The following is a 22,666-nucleotide window of genomic DNA, read 5'->3' as shown; positions in this document are numbered from 1 at the left end:
CACAAACACCTGGCCCATCTAGGAGTGGCACTGCAGTGTCACGCAGGATGGCCCTTCAAAAAACTACTCCCCAAACAGCACATGACGCAAAGAAAAAAAAAAAGATGCGCAATGAGGTAGCTGTGTGACTAAGATAAGCGACCCTAGTGGCCGACACAAACACCTGGCCCATCTAGGAGTGGCACTGCAGTGTCACGCAGGATGGCCCTTCCAAAAAACACCCCCCAAACAGCACATGACGCAAAGAAAAAAAGAGGCGCAATGAGGTAGCTGTGTGACTAAGCTAAGCGACCCTAGTGGCCGACACAAACACCTGGCCCATCTAGGAGTGGCACTGCAGTGTCACGCAGGATGGCCCTTCAAAAAACTACTCCCCAAACAGCACATGACGCAAAGAAGAAAAAAAAGATGCGCAATGAGGTAGCTGTGTGACTAAGATAAGCGACCCTAGTGGCCGACACAAACACCTGGCCCATCTAGGAGTGGCACTGCAGTGTCACGCAGGATGGCCCTTCCAAAAACTACTCCCCAAACAGCACATGACGCAAAGAAAAATGAAAGAAAAAAGAGGTGCAAGATGGAATTGTCCTTGGGCCCTCCCACCCACCCTTATGTTGTATAAACAGGACATGCACACTTTAACCAACCCATCATTTCAGTGACAGGGTCTGCCACACGACTGTGACTGAAATGACGGGTTGGTTTGGACCCCCACCAAAAAAGAAGCAATTAATCTCTCCTTGCACAAACTGGCTCTACAGAGGCAAGATGTCCACCTCATCATCATCCTCCGATATATCACCGTGTACATCCCCCTCCTCACAGATTATCAATTCGTCCCCATTGGAATCCACCATCTCAGCTCCCTGTGTACTTTGTGGAGGCAATTGCTGCTGGTGAATGTCTCCACGGAGGAATTGATTATAATTCATTTTAATGAACATCATCTTCTCCACATTTTCTGGATGTAACCTCGTACGCCGATTGCTGACAAGGTGAGCGGCAGCACTAAACACTCTTTCGGAGTACACACTTGTGGGAGGGCAACTTAGGTAGAATAAAGCCAGTTTGTGCAAGGGCCTCCAAATTGCCTCTTTTTCCTGCCAGTATAAGTACGGACTGTCTGACGTGCCTACTTGGATGCGGTCACTCATATAATCCTCCACCATTCTTTCAATGGGGAGAGAATCATATGCAGTGACAGTAGACGACATGTCCGTAATCGTTGTCAGGTCCTTCAGTCCGGGCCAGATGTCAGCATCAGCAGTCGCTCCAGACTGCCCTGCATCACCGCCAGCGGGTGGGCTCGGAATTCTGAGCCTTTTCCTCGCACCCCCAGTTGCGGGAGAATGTGAAGGAGGAGATGTTGACAGGTCGCGTTCCGCTTGACTTGACAATTTTGTCACAAGCAGTTCTTTGAACCCCAGCAGACTTGTGTCTGCCGGAAAGAGAGATCCAAGGTAGGTTTTAAATCTAGGATCGAGCACGGTGGCCAAAATGTAGTGCTCTGATTTCAACAGATTGACCACCCGTGAATCCTTGTTAAGCGAATTAAGGGCTCCATCCACAAGTCCCACATGCCTAGCGGAATCGCTCTGTGTTAGCTCCTCCTTCAATGTCTCCAGCTTCTTCTGCAAAAGCCTGATGAGGGGAATGACCTGACTCAGGCTGGCAGTGTCTGAACTGACTTCACGTGTGGCAAGTTCAAAAGGTTGCAGAACCTTGCACAACGTTGAAATCATTCTCCACTGCGCTTGAGACAGGTGCATTCCACCTCCTATATCGTGCTCAGTTGTATAGGCTTGAATGGCCTTTTGCTGCTCCTCCAACCTCTGAAGCATATAGAGGGTTGAATTCCACCTCGTTACCACTTCTTGCTTCAGATGATGGCAGGGCAGGTTCAGGCGTTTTTGGTGGTGCTCCAGTCTTCTGTACGTGGTGCCTGTACGCCGAAAGTGTCCCGCAATTCTTCTGGCCACCGACAGCATCTCTTGCACGCCCCTGTCGTTTTTTAAATAATTCTGCACCACCAAATTCAAGGTATGTGCAAAACATGGGACGTGCTGGAATTTGCCCAGATTTAATGCACACACAATATTGCTGGCGTTGTCCGATGCCACAAATCCACAGGAGAGTCCAATTGGGGTAAGCCATTCCGCGATGATCTTCCTCAGTTGCCGTAAGAGGTTTTCAGCTGTGTGCGTATTCTGGAAAGCGGTGATACAAAGCGTAGCCTGCCTAGGAAAGAGTTGGTGTTTGCGAGATGCTGCTACTGGTGCCGCCGCTGCTGTTCTTGCGGCGGGAGTCCATACATCTACCCAGTGGGCTGTCACAGTCATATAGTCCTGAGCCTGCCCTGCTCCACTTGTCCACATGTCCGTGGTTAAGTGGACATTGGGTACAACTGCATTTTTAGGACACTGGTGAGTCTTTTTCTGAGGTCTGTGTACATTTTCGGTATCGCCTGCCTAGAGAAATGGAACCTAGATGGTATTTGGTACCGGGGACACAGTACCTCCAACAAGTCTCTAGTTGGCTCTGCAGTAATGATGGATACCGGAACCACGTTTCTCACCACCCAGGATGCCAAGGCCTGAGTTATCCGCTTTGCAGCAGGATGACTGCTGTGATATTTCATCTTCCTCGCAAAGGACTGTTGGACAGTCAATTGCTTGGTGGAAGTAGTAAAAGTGGTCTTACGACTTCCCCTCTGGGATGACCATCGACTCCCAGCAGCAACAATAGCAGCGCCAGCAGCAGTAGGCGTTACACGCAAGGATGCATCGGAGGAATCCCAGGCAGGAGAGGACTCGTCAGAATTGCCAGTGACATGGCCTGCAGGACTATTGGCATTCCTGGGGAAGGAGGAAATTGACACTGAGGGAGTTGATGGGGTGGTTTGCGTGAGCTTGGTTACAAGAGGAAGGGATTTACTGGTCAGTGGACTGCTTCCGCTGTCGCCCAAAGTTTTTGAACTTGTCACTGACTTATGATGAATGCGCTGCAGGTGACGTATAAGGGAGGATGTTCCGAGGTGGTTAACGTCCTTACCCCTACTTATTACAGCTTGACAAAGGCAACACACGGCTTGACAAATGTTGTCCGCATTTCTGTTGAAATACTTCCACACCGAAGAGCTGATTTTTTTTTGTATTTTCACCAGGCATGTCAATGGCCCTATTCCTCCCACGGACAACAGGTGTCTCCCCGGGTGCCTGACTTAAACAAACCACCTCACCATCAGAATCCTCCTGGTCAATTTCCTCCCCAGCGCCAGCAACACCCATATCCTCCTCATCCTGGTGTACTTCAACACTGACATCTTCAATCTGACTATCAGGAACTGGACTGCGGGTGCTCCTTCCAGCACTTGCAGGGGGCGTGCAAATGGTGGTAGGCGCATGCTCTTCACGTCCAGTGTTGGGAAGGTCAGGCATCACAAACGACACAATTGGACTCTCCTTTGTCAGGCCCGGGTGTTTTTGTGAATCCGTTAACCCGGGACCAACCACAGGTGTAGGTGCTGGGCTATGAAGAAAGCAGGGAGGACGAAGAAAGTTCCGATTCATATATTTATTCAAAATAATAATTCAGTAAAGAGTTAACTGACAAGTTGTTAATCATCATATTATACTGAAGTATTGCAGGAATAATATGCAAGAGAAAACTCAAAAATAAATAAAAGAAATGTTCATGGAAACATATGCAAAACAAGCTGATGAATAAATGTTGGATTGTCCAAATATAAACAAGCTTTGATGCAGAACTGCAGAATGTGATTAACTGGATAATGCAGACATGAAGAGATAACTGTAAGGATTTGCAATGGAGTTTTGAGAGTTAACTGAGAGACTGTGAAGAATTATCCTTGTTATGACAACATAGCAAATATAAACAAACTTTGATGCTGAACTGTAGAATGTTATTAACTGGATAATGCAGACATGAAGAGATAACTGTAAGGATTAGCAATGGAGCTTTGAGAGTTAACTGAGAGACTGTGATGAATTATCCTTGTAATGACAACATAGCAAAAAGTACTGAATTGGGTTACTTGCGGGTTCGGGAGATCACTGTGAAACTGTAGTAGAAGACAAGGTGATGAATGGGTTAAATGCAGAGTTGAACAAACGAACAGCTGAGAGAAATGAGATCCTGCAGACTTTGTAGGATAGGCAGACTGACAAGGTAACCTCATGCAGGACACTGGGAATCCAAGTATTTCCAATAGGTGTGCAATTGACTGATAGCACAATGGAGAGCCGGTAGATCTTTGGCAGTGAAGGCTGCAAACGGACCTCTGGGAACGGAGGCGATATCTGGACCACGGGAATCACACAGGAATGCACGGAGAGCGTTCAGAGCTAGAGCACAGCTTTGATACAACAAAGCACTGGCCCAGAGTAACATAATCCCAGCCTACTTAAAGGCAGCACAAGCACGGGATTGGCTTACACCTGCCCACAGGTGTTTTCACAAGTGCTCTGTATTAGCTATTTGGTCTCCAACATGGCCACCTCCTATACAGCAGACACACCGCAGTGCCTTAGGCCATTTGGTCCCCGCACTCACAGTTCCCAGACTCTGCATCACCTGTGCCATTGATCACGCCGTGTCCCCACACGGGCGCACAGCACCGCAAGCAACCGCACTGGCAAAGGATGAACCCCAGAACCCGCAGAACTGAGAGACCGGTTCGTGACAGTACCCCCTCTTCTACGGGTGGACTCCGAACACCTTTGAACCTTGTCAGGATTTTTGGAGAAGTATTTCTGTACCAGTCTTGGAGCATGAACATCTTCAGAGAAAACCCAGGATCTCTCCTCCGGACCGTAACCCTTCCAGTCGACCAGAAACTGTAAACGTCCGTATCGGGAACGTGAGTCCACAATCTCTTTAACTTCAAATTCCTCATTCTGCAAAGAGTGAACTTTAGGAGATTTGGACTGGGTAGTACGGAACTTATTGAGAATCAAAGGCTTCAGTAAAGATGTATGAAAGGCGTTAGGAATTCTCAAAGACGGTGACAATTTGACTTTGTATGACACAGGGTTGAGTACCTTTACAATGGGAAATGGACCAATAAACCTGAGAGCAATTTCTTAGAAGGAACTTTGAACTTGAGATTGCGCGTAGAAATCCAAACTTGGTCTCCCACTTAGTAATTCGGTACAGCTTTACGTTTTCTATCTGCAAAAGATTTATAACGAGTGGAAGTTTTGACCAAGGACTTACGTACACAACTCCAGATGCTAAATAGACGTTGAAGCTCTTGATCTGCTGCTGGAACCTCTAGGGCTGGCAATGGATGAAACTCTGGTGGAGAACTTCTTGGACTCTTATGTTGGGCACATTTAGGACATGCTGCTATAAACTCTTGGACATCGGCTTTGAGACGTGGCCACCAATAAGACTGTTGAATAAATTCGAGAGTCTTTAGAACCCCATGATGACCCATGAAGGAAGAGGAGTGAGCCCAGGTAAGCAGCCGTTTTCGGAGACTTGTGGCAACAAAGGTCTTGCCAGGCGGAGGAACTGGAGAGGTTCGAGTCATTAAAAAGGACGTAGGATTCACAATGGCTTGATTCGTGGTAGCATCATTTAATTCAGAAGAAGCAAAGGACCGGGAAAGGGCATCTGCCTTTTTGTTCTGAGACCCTGGACGATAGGTGAGTTTGAAATCAAATCGTGAGAAGAAAAGCGCCCATCGAGCTTGTCGTGGATTCAAACACTGAGCTGACTGCAGATATAGAAGATTCTTATGATCAGTATAAACTGTAATGCGATGTTGAGCTCCTTCTAGAAGGTATCTCCACTCCTCAAATGCCAACTTGATGGCAAGTAATTCTTGGTCACCGATTGCATAATTACGTTCTGCCGGGAGGAACTTACGGGAGAAATATCCGCAGGGATGGACCTTTTTATCTTCAAAGACTTGTGACAACACAGCTCCTACTGCTTCTGTAGATGCATGCACCTCTAATAGAAAGGGACGATTCAAATCAGGCTGTCGAAGAATGGGGGCTGACACAAAGGCTTGCTTTAAATCAGAGAAGGCTTTGATTGCTTCAGAAGACCAGTTCGTAGGATTTGCTCCCTTGCGAGTTAGGGCTGTGATAGGAGCAGCTAACGTAGAATAATTCTTAATGAATCTCCTATAGAAATTAGCAAAGCCAAGAAATCGCTGAATCCCCTTGAGAGTTGAAGGAGTGGACCAATCCCGGATAGCTCGCGTCTCTGGGATGGATAGCGGATGAATTTGTCCCCTAGGAGGGGTCTTGCCCGGAACCAGGACGACTGGGCAGTCCCATTCACGATGAGGAGGTAGAGAGTCTGCTGCTTGCTTACTGGAAACATCCGCAAGGGATTGATACACCGGAGGTAGATCGGAAAGGCTAATTGACCGAAGAGGTACAATTGCAGCTACACAGTCCTTGGTACAAGATTTACCCCATGAAAGGACTTCCATGGTTTGCCAATTGAGTTGAGGATTATGTTTCTGCAGCCAAGGTAAACCAAGTATCACATCTTGAGAGGCTTTGGGAATCACGTAGAAGGAGAGGTATTCGGAATGGAGCTCACCAACTTTCATCTTGAGACATACGGTTCGATGAGTAATTATACCATCTGGAATTCGACTTCCATCCACTGCTGTAACGGCAACTGCTGCTTCCAGAGGCATGGTTTGAACTTTAGACCGCATGACAAAGGCTGAGGAGATGAAGTTCTCGGCTGCCCCGGAATCTAGGAGAGCTGAAACTTTCACTGTAGAACTTGGAACTTCTAATTGAATAGACAAGGTCGGCTCTTTCCCAGAACGTGATTCTAGAGTAACTCCTAGCTTAACCTCTCTTGAATAAGCTAGGAGGCGAGAGTTTCCCGGTCGGAGTTTGCAGAATTTAACTAAATGTTCGGAGGACCCACAGTACATGCAGAGGTTACCCTGTCGACGACGAAGTCGTTCCTCCTCTGTGAGGCGAGAGCGCCCAATCTGCATAGGTTCTTCAGTCATTACTGGAGACTGTGATGAAGAATCTTGTCGAGGTCTAGGATGATCACGTGGACTGGATCGCTCTGCCCTGGATTTCTCTAAACATCGCTCCCTGTGACGTAGGTCAAATTTGTTACAGAGAGAAATCAATTCATCCAGTTTAATTGGCACATCCCGGATAGTTAAATCATCCTTGATTCTCTCTGAAAGTCCATTCCAAAACGCGGCGATCAGGGCCTCCTCATTCCAGTTTAACTCTGAAGACAACGTGCGAAACTGAATAATATATTGACTGACAGGACGTAAACCTTGACGTAGACGGAGAATCTCCAAGGATGCTGAGGTGGTCCTGCCTGGTTCGTCAAAGATTCTCCGGAAGGAAGATACGAACTCTTTGTAATTAGAGAGGATAGGATCACCTCTCTCCCATAATGGTGATGCCCACTCCAGAGCCTGACCGGAGAGGAGGGCAATAATATATGCAACCTTAGAACGAGCCGATGGGAAACTGGCAGACATCAGTTCAAACTGGATCCCGCATTGATTCAGGAATCCTCTGCAAAGTTTTGGAGTTCCGTCAAACTTACTCGGAGAGGGTAACTGCAAGCGGGACGTAGGCAGCGTCACAGGAGAAGCTGTAGTGGTAACTGGGACATCTGGGGTTGGAATCTGGACTTGGGACGTTTTAATAGCCGTATGAAGAGTCTCTAAACGGTCTGCCATAGTTTGCATAAACTGCACTATTTGTGTCTGTATAGACTCCTGGTTTTCCAGACGGGAAAGGATATCTGACGTAGCACCGCCTCCTGCGAATTGGTCACTTGACGGATCCATGTGGCCAGTGCTTACTGTCAGGCCCGGGTGTTTTTGTGAATCCGTTAACCCGGGACCAACCACAGGTGTAGGTGCTGGGCTATGAAGAAAGCAGGGAGGACGAAGAAAGTTCCGATTCATATATTTATTCAAAATAATAATTCAGTAAAGAGTTAACTGACAAGTTGTTAATCATCATATTATACTGAAGTATTGCAGGAATAATATGCAAGAGAAAACTCAAAAATAAATAAAAGAAATGTTCATGGAAACATATGCAAAACAAGCTGATGAATAAATGTTGGATTGTCCAAATATAAACAAGCTTTGATGCAGAACTGCAGAATGTGATTAACTGGATAATGCAGACATGAAGAGATAACTGTAAGGATTTGCAATGGAGTTTTGAGAGTTAACTGAGAGACTGTGAAGAATTATCCTTGTTATGACAACATAGCAAATATAAACAAACTTTGATGCTGAACTGTAGAATGTTATTAACTGGATAATGCAGACATGAAGAGATAACTGTAAGGATTAGCAATGGAGCTTTGAGAGTTAACTGAGAGACTGTGATGAATTATCCTTGTAATGACAACATAGCAAAAAGTACTGAATTGGGTTACTTGCGGGTTCGGGAGATCACTGTGAAACTGTAGTAGAAGACAAGGTGATGAATGGGTTAAATGCAGAGTTGAACAAACGAACAGCTGAGAGAAATGAGATCCTGCAGACTTTGTAGGATAGGCAGACTGACAAGGTAACCTCATGCAGGACACTGGGAATCCAAGTATTTCCAATAGGTGTGCAATTGACTGATAGCACAATGGAGAGCCGGTAGATCTTTGGCAGTGAAGGCTGCAAACGGACCTCTGGGAACGGAGGCGATATCTGGACCACGGGAATCACACAGGAATGCACGGAGAGCGTTCAGAGCTAGAGCACAGCTTTGATACAACAAAGCACTGGCCCAGAGTAACATAATCCCAGCCTACTTAAAGGCAGCACAAGCACGGGATTGGCTTACACCTGCCCACAGGTGTTTTCACAAGTGCTCTGTATTAGCTATTTGGTCTCCAACATGGCCACCTCCTATACAGCAGACACACCGCAGTGCCTTAGGCCATTTGGTCCCCGCACTCACAGTTCCCAGACTCTGCATCACCTGTGCCATTGATCACGCCGTGTCCCCACACGGGCGCACAGCACCGCAAGCAACCGCACTGGCAAAGGATGAACCCCAGAACCCGCAGAACTGAGAGACCGGTTCGTGACATCCTTGTGGATTTGTGATTTCGAAGAACGCACAGTTCTTTGCTGTGCTTTTGCCAGCTTGAGTCTTTTCATTTTTCTAGCGAGAGGCTGAGTGCTTCCATCCTCATGTGAAGCTAAACCACTAGCCATGAACATAGGCCAGGGCCTCAGCCGTTCCTTGCCACTCCGTGTGGTAAATGGCATATTGGCAAGTTTACGCTTCTCCTCCGACAATTTTATTTTAGATTTTTGAGTCCTTTTTTTACTGATATTTGGTGTTTTGGATTTTACATGCTCTGTACTATGACATTGGGCATCGGCCTTGGCAGACGACGTTGATGGCATTTCATCGTCTCGGCCATGACTAGTGGCAGCAGCTTCAGCACGAGGTGGAAGTCGATCTTGATCTTTCCCTATTTTTGAAACCTCAACATTTTTGTTCTCCATATTTTAATAGGCACAACTAAAAGGCACCTCAGGTAAACAATGGAGATGGATGGATACTAGTATACTTATGGATGGACGAGCGACTGCCGACACAGAGGTAGCTACAGCCGTGGACTACCGTACTGCGTCTGCTGCTAATATAGACTGGATGATAATGATATAAAAAATATATATATATCACTACTGCAGCCGGACAGGTATATATTATATAATGACGGACCTGCTGGACACTGTCAGCACTGCAGACTCCTAAAGTAAGCTACTAGTATCAAGAAGATAGAAAAAAAAAAAAAAACACCACAGGTAGGTGGTATACAATTATGGATGGACGAGCGACTGCCAACACAGAGGTAGCTACAGCCGTGGACTACCGTACTGCGTCTGCTGCTAATATAGACTGGATGATAATGATATAAAAAATATATATATATCACTACTGCAGCCGGACAGGTATATATTATATAATGACGGACCTGCTGGACACTGTAAGCACTGCAGACTCCTAAAGTAAACTACTAGTATAAAGAAGATAGAAAGAAAAAAAAACACCACAGGTAGGTGGTATACAATTATGGATGGACGAGTGACTGCCGACACAGAGGTAGCTACAGCCGTGGACTACCGTACTGCGTCTGCTGCTAATATAGACTGGATGATAATGATATAAAAAATATATATATATCACTACTGCAGCCGGACAGGTATATATTATATAATGACGGACCTGCTGGACACTGTCAGCACTGCAGACTCCTAAAGTAAGCTACTAGTATCAAGAAGATATAAAAAAAAAAACCCACAACAGGTAGGTGGTATACAATTATGGATGGACGAGCGACTGCCGACACAGAGGTAGCTACAGCCGTGGACTACCGTACTGCGTCTGCTGCTAATATAGACTGGATGATAATGATATAAAAAATATATATATATCACTACTGCAGCCGGACAGGTATATATTATATAATGACGGACCTGCTGGACACTGTCAGCACTGCAGACTCCTAAAGTAAGCTACTAGTATCAAGAAGATAGAAAAAAAAACACAACAGGTAGGTGGTATACAATTATGGATGGACGAGCGACTGCCGACACAGAGGTAGCTACAGCCGTGGACTACCGTACTGCGTCTGCTGCTAATATAGACTGGATGATAATGATATAAAAATATATATATATATCACTACTGCAGCCGGACAGGTATATATTATATAATGACGGACCTGCTGGACACTGTCAGCACTGCAGACTCCTAAAGTAAGCTACTAGTATCAAGAAGATAGAAAAAAAAAACACACCACAGGTAGGTGGTATACAATTATGGATGGACGAGCGACTGCCGACACAGAGGTAGCTACAGCCGTGGACTACCGTACTGCGTCTGCTGCTAATATAGACTGGATGATAATGATATAAAAAATATATATATATCACTACTGCAGGACAGGTATATATTATATAATGACGGACCTGCTGGACACTGTCAGCAGAATGCGTTTATAGAATAAAAACACCACACGACGAGTGTTTAACTTTTTCAGGCAGACAATCACAATATACTGGTGGTCAGTGGTCACTGGTCAGTCACACTGGCAGTGGCACTCTGGCAGCAAAAGTGTGCACTGTTAATGTACTCCTGCTATAACTGCTCCCCAGTCTCCCCCACAATTAAGCTGTGTGAGCAGTGAGCACTCAGCACAGTCAGATATACATAGATGATGCAGCACACTGAGGCTGAGCACAGATATGGTATACTGTGTCACTGTGTATCGTTTTTTTTCAGGCAGAGAACGGATTATATTAAATAATAATAAAACTGCACTGGTGGTCACTGGTCAGTCACTAGTAAACTCTGCACTCTCTGAGTACTCCTAAGCTCCAGTAAATCAAGTGTCTCACTCTCACTCTCTATCTATTTCTATTCTAAACGGAGAGGACGCCAGCCACGTCCTCTCCTTATCAATCTCAATGCACGTGTGAAAATGGCGGCGACGCGCGGCTCCTTATATAGAATCCGAGTCTCGCGATAGAATCCGAGCCTCGCGAGAATCCGACAGCGGGATGATGACGTTCGGGCGCGCTCGGGTTAACCGAGCAAGGCGGGAAGATCCGAGTCTGCCTCGGACCCGTGTAAAAAGGCTGAAGTTCGGGGGGGTTCGGATTCCGAGGAACCGAACCCGCTCATCACTAGTAACGACCCTGGACATTAATGTACACATTGGTCTTTTTATACACTGGATACTGCATGGAATACAGTATTAATATTTTACACTATAGATGGTCTTTAGTATAGGCTGTATCATACATTTAAATAATATAAATAAGTGGTCAGGAAAAGGTAAAATATACCATAGTAAAGGAATATAAAAAACATAATAGAACCAGTACTGTACTTTCTAAGCACACATTCTCCCGCCTCATGGTAAGGCTCCTGTCTCTTCTTCCTAGTAGCTGCTCTCTGGTCCAGTGCACTGATTGAGAACTCAGATCCACAGACACAGAAAACTTGGTAGAAAAAGCTGCTATCACTGGGCAAGAGCAGCAGCTCCGCTCTGTCCCTTAAACTGCAAAATGTGGCTGCAGCTCATATATTATATACCATTGCTCTGAGGCACTTGCCAAGAGAAGGGAGTTTCCGGGCAACCGGAACCCCCCCCCTGCGTTTGCCTATGGGATCTGGGAGTATTAGCACTCATCGTGAAAGCCCATTGAGACAGCTATAGGGCAGTACAGCAGTCCACACTCCCAAATCCCACTTATGTTTCTTGGGAAGCAATTTGAAATGGGGCATTTCTCTTGAATATGTGATTTGCAGTAGGACGGTATTCTGGGGGTCATTCCGAGTTGATCGCTAGCTGCCGTTGTTATTAGCGCAGCGATCAGGCAAAACAAAATCGGCATTTCTGCGCATGCGCATGGTGCGCACTGTGCACGCGCTTCGTACTTTCACAAAAGCCGATGCAGTTTCACACAAGGTCTAGCAACGCTTTTCAGTCGAACTGCTGATCGTTGAGTGATTGACAGGAAGTGGGTGTTTCTGGGCGGAAACTGACCGTTTTCGGGGAGTGTGTGTAAGAACGCAGGCTTGCCAGTTAAAAACGCAGGAGTGGCTATGATAATGGGGGGAGTGGCTGGCCGAACGCAGGGCGTGTTTGTGACGTCAAAACAGGAACAAAACAGTATGAAGTGATCGCAAGGTAGGAGTAGGTCTGCAGCTACTCTGAAACTGCACAATCTTTTTTTGTAGCAATGCTGCAATCCTTTCGTTCGCACTTCTGCTAAGCTAAGATACACTCCCAGAGGGCGGCGGCCTAGCGTTTGCACTGCTGCTAAAAGCAGCTAGCTAGTGATCAACTCGGAATGACCCCCTCTGTGCAATATGTGATTTATAGTGGGAGGGTAATTCAGTGCTATGAGGGCTAGCTGTGGGAGCTCAAAGCGGCTGGTGAGAGTCTCCTGTCTGTCTCTCAGTTTGCCGGGCACCTCGATATAATGTGCAGCTAGCTTGAAACACATTTATATGTCATCTCAACCGTTTGGCTTTTTGGGAAATATTTAAGCAATAAGGATTTTAAAAAAAATGAAATAATAATAATAATAATAATTATTATTATTATTATTATCATTATTATTTCAGTATAATAAATAGCCTTACCCTTACTGCTTTGTATGGAATTCATGGTTCCGACTTTATCACATAATATATCTTTATGAAAGAGTAATTGCCAATTTTAGGTTGGAAACCTATATTAATATTGTGTGAAATACTATCAGATGTAGATGTCTGAAATGATAAATAATACTGTTAAAATGGTAGATTAATGTATTCGCAAATAGTTGTAATGTATGCCATTAGTTATGTATTAAGACTAGATAAGACTTAAATAATAAGTGAAGATCCAGGGGTATATTTACTAAGCTCCCGATTTTGACCGATTTTGAGGTTTTTCTTCAAAGTGTCATCTCAGGAATTTACTAAATTAAAATCTCGGCAGTGATGAGGGCATTCGAATATTTTTTGAAGGCAAAGAAGAAAAATACGAATGAATACACCATCGGTCAAACACGCCTGTTATTTTATACAACTCGGTAATTTACTACAAATTCGTATTCACAATCACTGCCGGCAATAGCCAAACACTACCTTGAAAACGTACAAATTGTAAAAAAAAGCAGTTTTCAAATAGACCTGCTTTTTTTAACCGTATTCTGATAGCCATGCACGGATCAGTGAGATCCGTGCATGTTTATCATTGGGAAGGGGTGTGAAAGAGTTAAAAATCAGGAAAAAAATTTGCGTGGTGTCCCCCTTCCTAAGCACAACCAGCCTCGGGCTCTTTGAGCCGGTCCTGGTTGTAAAAATACGGGGGGGAAATTGACTGGGGTCCCCCCATATTTAAACAACCAACCAGCACCGGGCTCTGCGCCTGGTCCTGGTGCAAGAAATACGGGGGACAAAAAACGTAGGGGTCCCCCATATTTTTATCACCAGCATCGGGCTCCACTAGTCAGAGAGATAATGCCACAGCCGGGGGACACTTTTATATTGGTCCCTGCGGCCCTGGCATTAAATCACCAACTAGTCACCCCTGGCCGAGGTGCCCTGGAGGAGTGGGGTCCCCCCCTCCAGCCACCCAAGGACCAGTGGTGAAGCCCGAAGCTGTCCCCCCATCTGTGGGCGGTGGATGGGAGGCTGATAGCCTTTTGTGTAAAAAAAGAATATATTTTTTTGCAGCAGAACTACAAGCCCCAGCAAGCCTCCCCCGCAAGCTGGTACTTGGAGAACCACAAGTACCAGCATGCGGGGGGGAAACTGGCCCGCTGGTACCTGTAGTTCTACTACAAAAAAATACCCAAATAAAAACAGAACACAGACACCGTGTAAGTAAAAGTTTAATAAACATACATGCACACTTACATACATACATACTTACCTATGTTGACACGAAGCACTCGGTCCTCTTATCCCTTAGAATCCAGGGGTACCTGTAAATAAAATGATACTTACAAAGAATCCGGTGTAGATCGGTCCTCTTCTTCAAAGTTATAATCCACGTACTTGTAAAAATAAAAAAACGAAATACCCGGTCCACGAACTGAAAGGGGTCCCATGTTTACACATGGAATCCCTTTCCCCGAATGTCGGGACCCCCTGTGACTCCTGTCAAAAAGGGTCTCTTCAGCCAATCAGGGAGCGCCACGTCATGGCACTCTCCTGATTGGCTGTGCGCTCCTGCACTGTCAGTCAGGCGGCGCACTGTGGATACAATGTAGCGCAGCGGTGCTACATTATATCCAATGGTGGGAACTTTGCAGTCTGCAGTAGACCGCGAGGTTAAGTGGGGCCAACCACAAGAGTGACCCCACTTAACCTCGCGGTCTACCGCAGACCGCAAAGTTCCCATCATTGGATATAATGTAGCGCCGCTGCGTTACATTGTATCCACAGTGCGCCGCTTGACTGACAGTGCAGGAGCGCACAATCAATCAGGAGAGTGCCATATCTACCAATATACTGGCACGTCGCTGTGTGTGTACGGGCAGTTGGCCGACCGCCCGTACACATGCTGCGGCAGTCGATGGTGATTGACAGCTGAAATGGGCGGGCGTGTGTACACGCCCGCCCAGTTTATGACGTCAGTCCCCGACGGATCGGGCAGTGTGTATGCTCAACACACTGCCCGATCCGTCCATAGATATATCTGCCGATCAATTGATCGTCAGATATATCTATCAGTGTGTACCCACCTTAAGACAGATATCACTATAACAGAAATGGAGAGTGTGCTGCTGACAGGCCTATGAAACCACCTGCAATCAGTCTTAATAAGTTCAAGCCATCACTCACAGTGCTAATTATTCTTGCTAAACACCTGGGTGTCAGGGAAGATAAGTGATGTCAGTATAACTAGCATAAATATTGGAAACGGCTGTGATGTCAGAAATGAAGACACACGGAAGCATTCTATCTTGCATTAAACATATTTAGGGGCAAATTCAATTAGCTACGAGGTTCCAAAGTAATGTTACTACGCGGGATAAAGTATAGATAAGCTTCTTTTATTATTTTCTATACAGTAGCGAGCATAAATAAGAAAACTTTTACCTAACATGATACCAGGAATTGTGCACAGCCGCACATAGTGCCTGATTCAGAGTTAGTATTGCACAATTGCAAGATGTTGGCTGAGCAATACTGTACAACTAATATGCTAATGCAGTAGGAGGTGGTTGTAGAAAAGAGACGCCTCCTGACAACATCTGTGATCCGAATACTGAGTAAGAGTCATCTTACTCAGAATGAGTGCTGGAACTGCTCAGCCGGGATCAGGAAATCTGCATACAAAGATGTAGACCCTGACCTCACTACTCCCAGGAAATGGGGACAACATAACAAAGTTTTCGGGAACGCTAGCCATCGCCGCCCATCCCCCACCCATAAACCAGTAGCCTGTCCATCAGGCTGCTGCTTGGGGGCACTGCAGGTGATCACACAGGACCTGTTCTGCATTTTCACAGAATGGGTCTTGCACATGTGCCACCACCCAGCAATCTGATGTGTACATAAACCATCGGGTTTACGTAAAACTTTCATGCCCCCCCCCCCCCCCAGTCAGTGCAGCTCCACACTAAAAAAACATTCAATTGACTCACCCTCCTCCAGACAAGAACTACTGAAGCACAGCAGCACTAGTGCTCTGCAGCAGCTGCAGCACATACAGGCAGGCTCAGGCAGCTTCAATCACTGCCAGTCTAGTCCACTCCATTGAGCAGTCAACTCAGTTTGGCACTCAGAGCAGAGTACAGGCAGGGCCAGCCCATGTGCTCACTAGCACTAGCAGCATAGCAGGTATCCGGTGTCCCACTCCCTCCCAGTCCTCCAAGTCACTCGCAGACTAGTCACTCAGAGCAGTGAAAGTCCTAGTCCCTAAGCTGACTATATTATCCTAACCTGTGGCACTCATGAATTACATAGGTTCTGTGGCTGCTTAAAACCAGGTGAAATGCAGGCTTGTAGTCAGCCAGCCACAGAACCTGTGTAATTCATGAGTGCCCCAGGTTAAAGGGATAATATGGTCAGCCTACAGTCCCACACTCTGGCCGCTCAGGCAGTGACTGTGGCTCACACTAAGTTGGCGGGCTCACCTCTCCTCTGCTTAAGCGGACACGGCTCTTGAAAGGATGGCTGGCGTAAGCTGCACAGCATGACCTCTGAGATCCAGTGGCGTAAGTTCGTCCCAGTTGCCCGGAGGCAAGATAAGTATTGGTGCCCCCTATTTCCTATATTAAGATGTGTGTGTGGGTGTGTGCGTGCGTGCGTGTGTGTGTGGTGTTCTGAAAAAAATGTATATACCGTATTTATATATTTAATTGTTTTTTTATTTTAAATCACACATTTCTCAGCAGTCATACCCAGGATTAGAACCCATGACCTGTTACACTAACAGCAGACACCTTACTGATGGAGCTATTTGCTCCTGTAGAGGAAGCATGAGAATTCTAACTATATGAAGTTACGTGTAATTGTCAGAGAAGTATCTTCATATAGTTAAAATGCTCATATTTCCTATACAGGAGCAAACAACTTAATCAGTAAGGTGTCTGCTTCCAGTGTAATAGGTCGTGGTTTCTAATCCTGGGAGTGACACTTGTAAAATGTGTATATTCAATATAATAAGGAGGGTGTGATTTGTAAGGTGCAGGGACCAGTGAGGAAGTCGGCCACTGAAAAGACAGCAACAGGTATCAATTAACTTCATTCAATGGTGTCACAGAATGGGAGGAGAGGTGCCCCCCTTCAGAGCAGGAGCCCGGCGGCAGATGACTCTGTTGCCTCCCAGAGTTCTGCCTCTGCTGAGATCACATACAGCCAGCCCAGGATGGGGCAGCATCTGAGCCGAATGCTCATCGATGCCCAGCAGAAAACAACTCTGCACATGCTCTCTGTAATCCAGGAAATCCCAGGATCCGGCTAAAATCCAGTGATCCTGCTGATCCTGGGATTGGCTCCCTTACATGCAACACACTGTTATATAAGTGAAGTGGTCATTCAGTTGGCTGGTATTTAATGCATCCCTGTACATTTGTGATTTATATGTTCCTGCCTTTGTTTAGTGAGTCTGTAGAGTAATTTTTTCAGTTTTAGACCTATAACGCGGGTCGCAGCCAGGAGCCTGACACGAGTGCTACCCGGCTGCAGCCTGCGTCAGCCCCCTTTCACACTGCAGTTACCAACCGGGTTGGTGACGTTGCCAGTGACGCGGCGGGGGCGGCGCTTGGAGATTACATGATGTCCAAGCGCCGCCCTTACATTCACTGTAAACGGGATGCTGGGTCGATGCGACCTCACTACGGTTTACACAGCAGAGTTTGCCATGTTGAACGCGTGTTCATCCCTGCAAACTGCCCGAGTTGGAATACCGGGTCACTCGACCCGGACTATTCCAACTCTTTTACACCAACCAGCAACCCTGTTTATGCGCATTCATGTACAATAACCCATGTTATATGCTGGCGGTGTACAAGGGGACTACAAGGGGTATAACTGTAGTCAATTTTGTACATTATCAGAATGATCTTTTAATTACATTGCAGAAAAATATAAAAATTTAGCTAAATATATTTATTTTAAAACTATCAAACACTAAATATGTCTTTAAGATGACTCTTCCCCTTATAAACAAAGGTTTATGTCCCCAGCAGTTTATGTCCATATCAAATATTTTGTTATGAGAACATTTTAAAACAAATAACATTGTTTAAGCAAGTTGGTTAAAAAGACATTTAAAGTATGTAATATTTATTATTTTAAAGTGACATCTTTTTATTTTACAATAACATATTTGAATATAAACATATATGTAATTAACCCTATCAGTTGTAATAAGCTTTGTGCAAATTGTGTGCATTTGGAATTGATCAATAAATTAATGGCAAAATCTTGTTTTTAGAAATGTAACTTTTCTCCCCTTATTTCCTAGAATTTAATCTAAAAATATGATAGTTACAATAAATGTCAGTAATTAGGTTACAGCATGCATACCTGCGCTACCAAAACATCTGAGAGACTCCTGAATCTAGAGTAGTTCTCTCAGACGCCTGAAAAAGTACTGTAGGCAAGCTATCCGCATTTGGGGCCTGATTCAGATGTAGTTATACAGTAGGTGCTATTACTGCTGCTTAAATGAAAGCAACAGCGATAGCACTAGTATGGTAATGCGGTAGGAGGAGTCTGCTATATGTAGACGCCTCCTACTGCATTTGTGATCCTTGCTGTGTCCGATGACCCAGCATTGAATCATTGAATCTTGCTGTGTCCGATGACCCAGCATTGAATCATTGAATCTTGCTGTGTCCGATGACCCAGCATTGAATCATTGAATCTTGCTGTGTCCGATGACCAGCATTGAATCATTGAATCTTGCTGTGTCCGATGACCCAGCATTGAATCATTGAATCTTGCTGTGTCCGATGACCCAGCATGGAATCACCCTTGACACCGCTGGATGGCATCGCATAAGCCAACGCATACAACAAAGCGGACAAGAAATCTCTGTCTTCTGATGGAGATACTTGCCTCATCACTCCCCCTAAATGAAGGCATCACGCCTCCATTTTAGGAAACTGCGACTGTCATTGCCCCTTCTCTGTCCCCAAAATTACAGCAGACTGTCAATCACTAACAATCTGCAGCCATAGTGCGACCAATGTCGCAGACCTGACTGCAAGTGTGCAGTATTAGTCCACCGCATGCGCGAAGTACTGAACATCAGTACCTTGCGCTATGTGCAGCACCTCCATCCACATCTTAATCAGGCCCCCTGTGCGCAGTTGCCATGGCAATTTCATGAAGCATTCAGAAGTGGCGATGCCCCTGCTTTGAAGTGAAGTAAATCCCAGCTTTGTATAGCAGGGGACAGAGCCACAAAGATAGGTTTCAGCACCATTTCCCCCAACGTCTCCAACCTATGTATACCACACCTACTAGGCTGTGCCATGCTCCGCATCTCCTACCTGGCTGCCATAATCAGTGGTGCCTAGAGGGGGTGGGGAGAGAGAGGGTACTAATTGCCCAGGTCTGATGGAGGGGCCCAGTGGGGGCCCAGGTCTTCCCCTCCTCATCTGGCAGCTGCAGCTATTCTCCCCCCGGGCCAGCACAGCCTGCTGTATGATGGGCTGCAGTATGGCCAGGGAGGTGCTTAAAATACAATTTTTTCTGTATTTATTTCTAAGGCTACATAACCACACCTCCTGTGATTAGGCCCTGCCCCCAGAAAAGTACCTAGGCCCAGCCAGGCTCTCTACTGCCCTGGCCATAATCACTGTATGGGTTACAGCAATTTAATGAGAACTGTGGTACAAAGAATCAGAAACATGTAGTGCTTAAGCTTGACATATATTAAGCACATTATCGTGGATCAGGCCAATAAATGCATAGTATATATATGTGTGTGTGTGTGTGTGTGTGTGTGTGTGTGTGTGTGTGTGTTTTTATAGAACGTACAACAAATTATCTGTCCCCTAAAGTATATACAGTTTTATATAGGAACTAGTGAAATTACTGGGACTTGATGAACTTTATGCAATGATATCTTTAGTCCCAAGTGAATTGAGCTGCATTCTTATAAATATGTTCTCAGCCAACAAAAACATCCACGTTAAGTGATGTTCAGCAAATAACAATAAATAGGTGTGAATGGTCTGAAACAGGACTCTGATTTCAGTGAATGCACGGTCTGTTCATCCATAGACACTGTGAAGTGAATTACACCGCAAAAATGGTGCAATAAACATTTGTAAGAATAAATCATATATGTGGATTAAAATTATTTATTTATTTTTTGTTTGTTTTTAGGTTGTTGTTAATAATGCGCATGTGTAAAGTCTTCTCTTTAACTGGATTTCATGTGTACAGGGGCTGTCTTCTCTTTAACTGGATTTCATGTGTACAGGGGCTGTCTTCTCTATAACTGGATTTAATGTGTACAGGGGCTGTCTTCTCTATAACTGGATTTAATGTGTACAGGGGCTGTCTTCTCTATAACTGGATTTCATGTGTACAGGGGCTGTCTTCTCTATAACTGGATTTCATGTGTACAGGGGCTGTCTTCTCTTTAACTGGATTTCATGTGTACAGGGGCTGTCTTCTCTTTACCTGGATTTCATGTGTACAGGGGCTGTCTTCTCTATAACTGGATTTCATGTGTACAGGGGCTGTCTTCTCTATAACTGGATTTCATGTGTACAGGGGCTGTCTTCTCTTTAACTGGATTTCATGTGTACAGGGGCTGTCTTCTCTTTACCTGGATTTCATGTGTACAGGGGCTGTCTTCTCTATAACTGGATTTCATGTGTACAGGGGCTGTCTTCTCTTTAACTGGTTTTCATGTGTACAGGGGCTGTCTTCTCTTTACCTGGATTTCATGTGTACAGGGGCTGTCTTCTCTTTAACTGGATTTCATGTGTACAGGGGCTGTCTTCTCTTTAACTGGATTTCATGTGTACAGGGGCTGTCTTCTCTTTAACTGGATTTCATGTGTACAGGGGCTGTCTTCTCTTTAACTGGATTTCATGTGTACAGGGGCTGTCTTCTCTTTAACTGGATTTCATGTGTACAGGGGCTGTCTTCTCTTTAACTGGATTTCATGTGTACAGGGGCTGTCTTCTCTATAACTGGATTTCATGTGTACAGGGGCTGTCTTCTCTTTACCTGGATTTCATGTGTACAGGGGCTGTCTTCTCTATAACTGGATTTCATGTGTACAGGGGCTGTCTTCTCTTTAACTGGTTTTCATGTGTACAGGGGCTGTCTTCTCTTTAACTGGATTTCATGTGTACAGGGGCTGTCTTCTCTATAACTGGATTTCATGTGTACAGGGGCTGTCTTCTCTATAACTGGATTTCATGTGTACAGGGGCTGTCTTCTCTTTAACTGGATTTCATGTGTACAGGGGCTGTCTTCTCTTTACCTGGATTTCATGTGTACAGGGGCTGTCTTCTCTTTACCTGGATTTCATGTGTACAGGGGCTGTCTTCTCTATAACTGGATTTCATGTGTACAGGGGCTGTCTTCTCTTTAACTGGATTTCATGTGTACAGGGGCTGTCTTCTCTATAACTGGATTTCATGTGTACAGGGGCTGTCTTCTCTATAACTGGATTTCATGTGTACAGGGGCTGTCTTCTCTTTAACTGGATTTCATGTGTACAGGGGCTGTCTTCTCTATAACTGGATTTCATGTGTACAGGGGCTGTCTTCTCTATAACTGGATTTCATGTGTACAGGGGCTGTCTTCTCTATAACTGGATTTCATGTGTACAGGGGCTGTCTTCTCTATAACTGGATTTCATGTGTACAGGGGCTGTCTTCTCTTTACCTGGATTTCATGTGTACAGGGGCTGTCTTCTCTTTAACTGGGTTTCATGTGTACAGGGGCTGTCTTCTCTTTAACTGGATTTCATGTGTACAGGGGCTGTCTTCTCTTTAACTGGATTTCATGTGTACAGGGGCTGTCTTCTCTTTAACTGGATTTCATGTGTACAGGGGCTGTCTTCTCTATAACTGGATTTCATGTGTACAGGGGCTGTCTTCTCTATAACTGGATTTCATGTGTACAGGGGCTGTCTTCTCTATAACTGGATTTCATGTGTACAGGGGCTGTCTTCTCTATAACTGGATTTCATGTGTACAGGGGCTGTCTTCTCTTTAACTGGATTTCATGTGTACAGGGGCTGTCTTCTCTTTACCTGGATTTCATGTGTACAGGGGCTGTCTTCTCTATAACTGGATTTCATGTGTACAGGGGCTGTCTTCTCTTTAACTGGATTTCATGTGTACAGGGGCTGTCTTCTCTATAACTGGATTTCATGTGTACAGGGGCTGTCTTCTCTATAACTGGATTTCATGTGTACAGGGGCTGTCTTCTCTATAACTGGATTTCATGTGTACAGGGGCTGTCTTCTCTATAACTGGATTTCATGTGTACAGGGGCTGTCTTCTCTATAACTGGATTTCATGTGTACAGGGGCTGTCTTCTCTTTAACTGGATTTCATGTGTACAGGGGCTGTCTTCTCTTTACCTGGATTTCATGTGTACAGGGGCTGTCTTCTCTATAACTGGATTTCATGTGTACAGGGGCTGTCTTCTCTTTAACTGGTTTT

At 45.3% G+C, this 22,666-nt stretch overlaps 1 protein-coding gene across 2 annotated transcripts in view; it reads left to right on the top strand.

Annotated features, from left to right (window-relative positions):
• CDK19 (cyclin dependent kinase 19) overlaps nt 1-22,666 on the top strand; it is a 589,804-nt gene that overhangs the window by 307,830 nt on the left and 259,308 nt on the right. The gene's annotated exons all lie outside the window — the stretch shown is intronic.

Source organism: Pseudophryne corroboree, chromosome 4, assembly GCF_028390025.1.
Source record: "Pseudophryne corroboree isolate aPseCor3 chromosome 4, aPseCor3.hap2, whole genome shotgun sequence".
Taxonomy (NCBI): domain Eukaryota; kingdom Metazoa; phylum Chordata; class Amphibia; order Anura; family Myobatrachidae; genus Pseudophryne; species Pseudophryne corroboree.
Note: the sequence above shows the minus strand (reverse complement) of the source record. Positions and strands in the feature narration are given on the sequence as shown.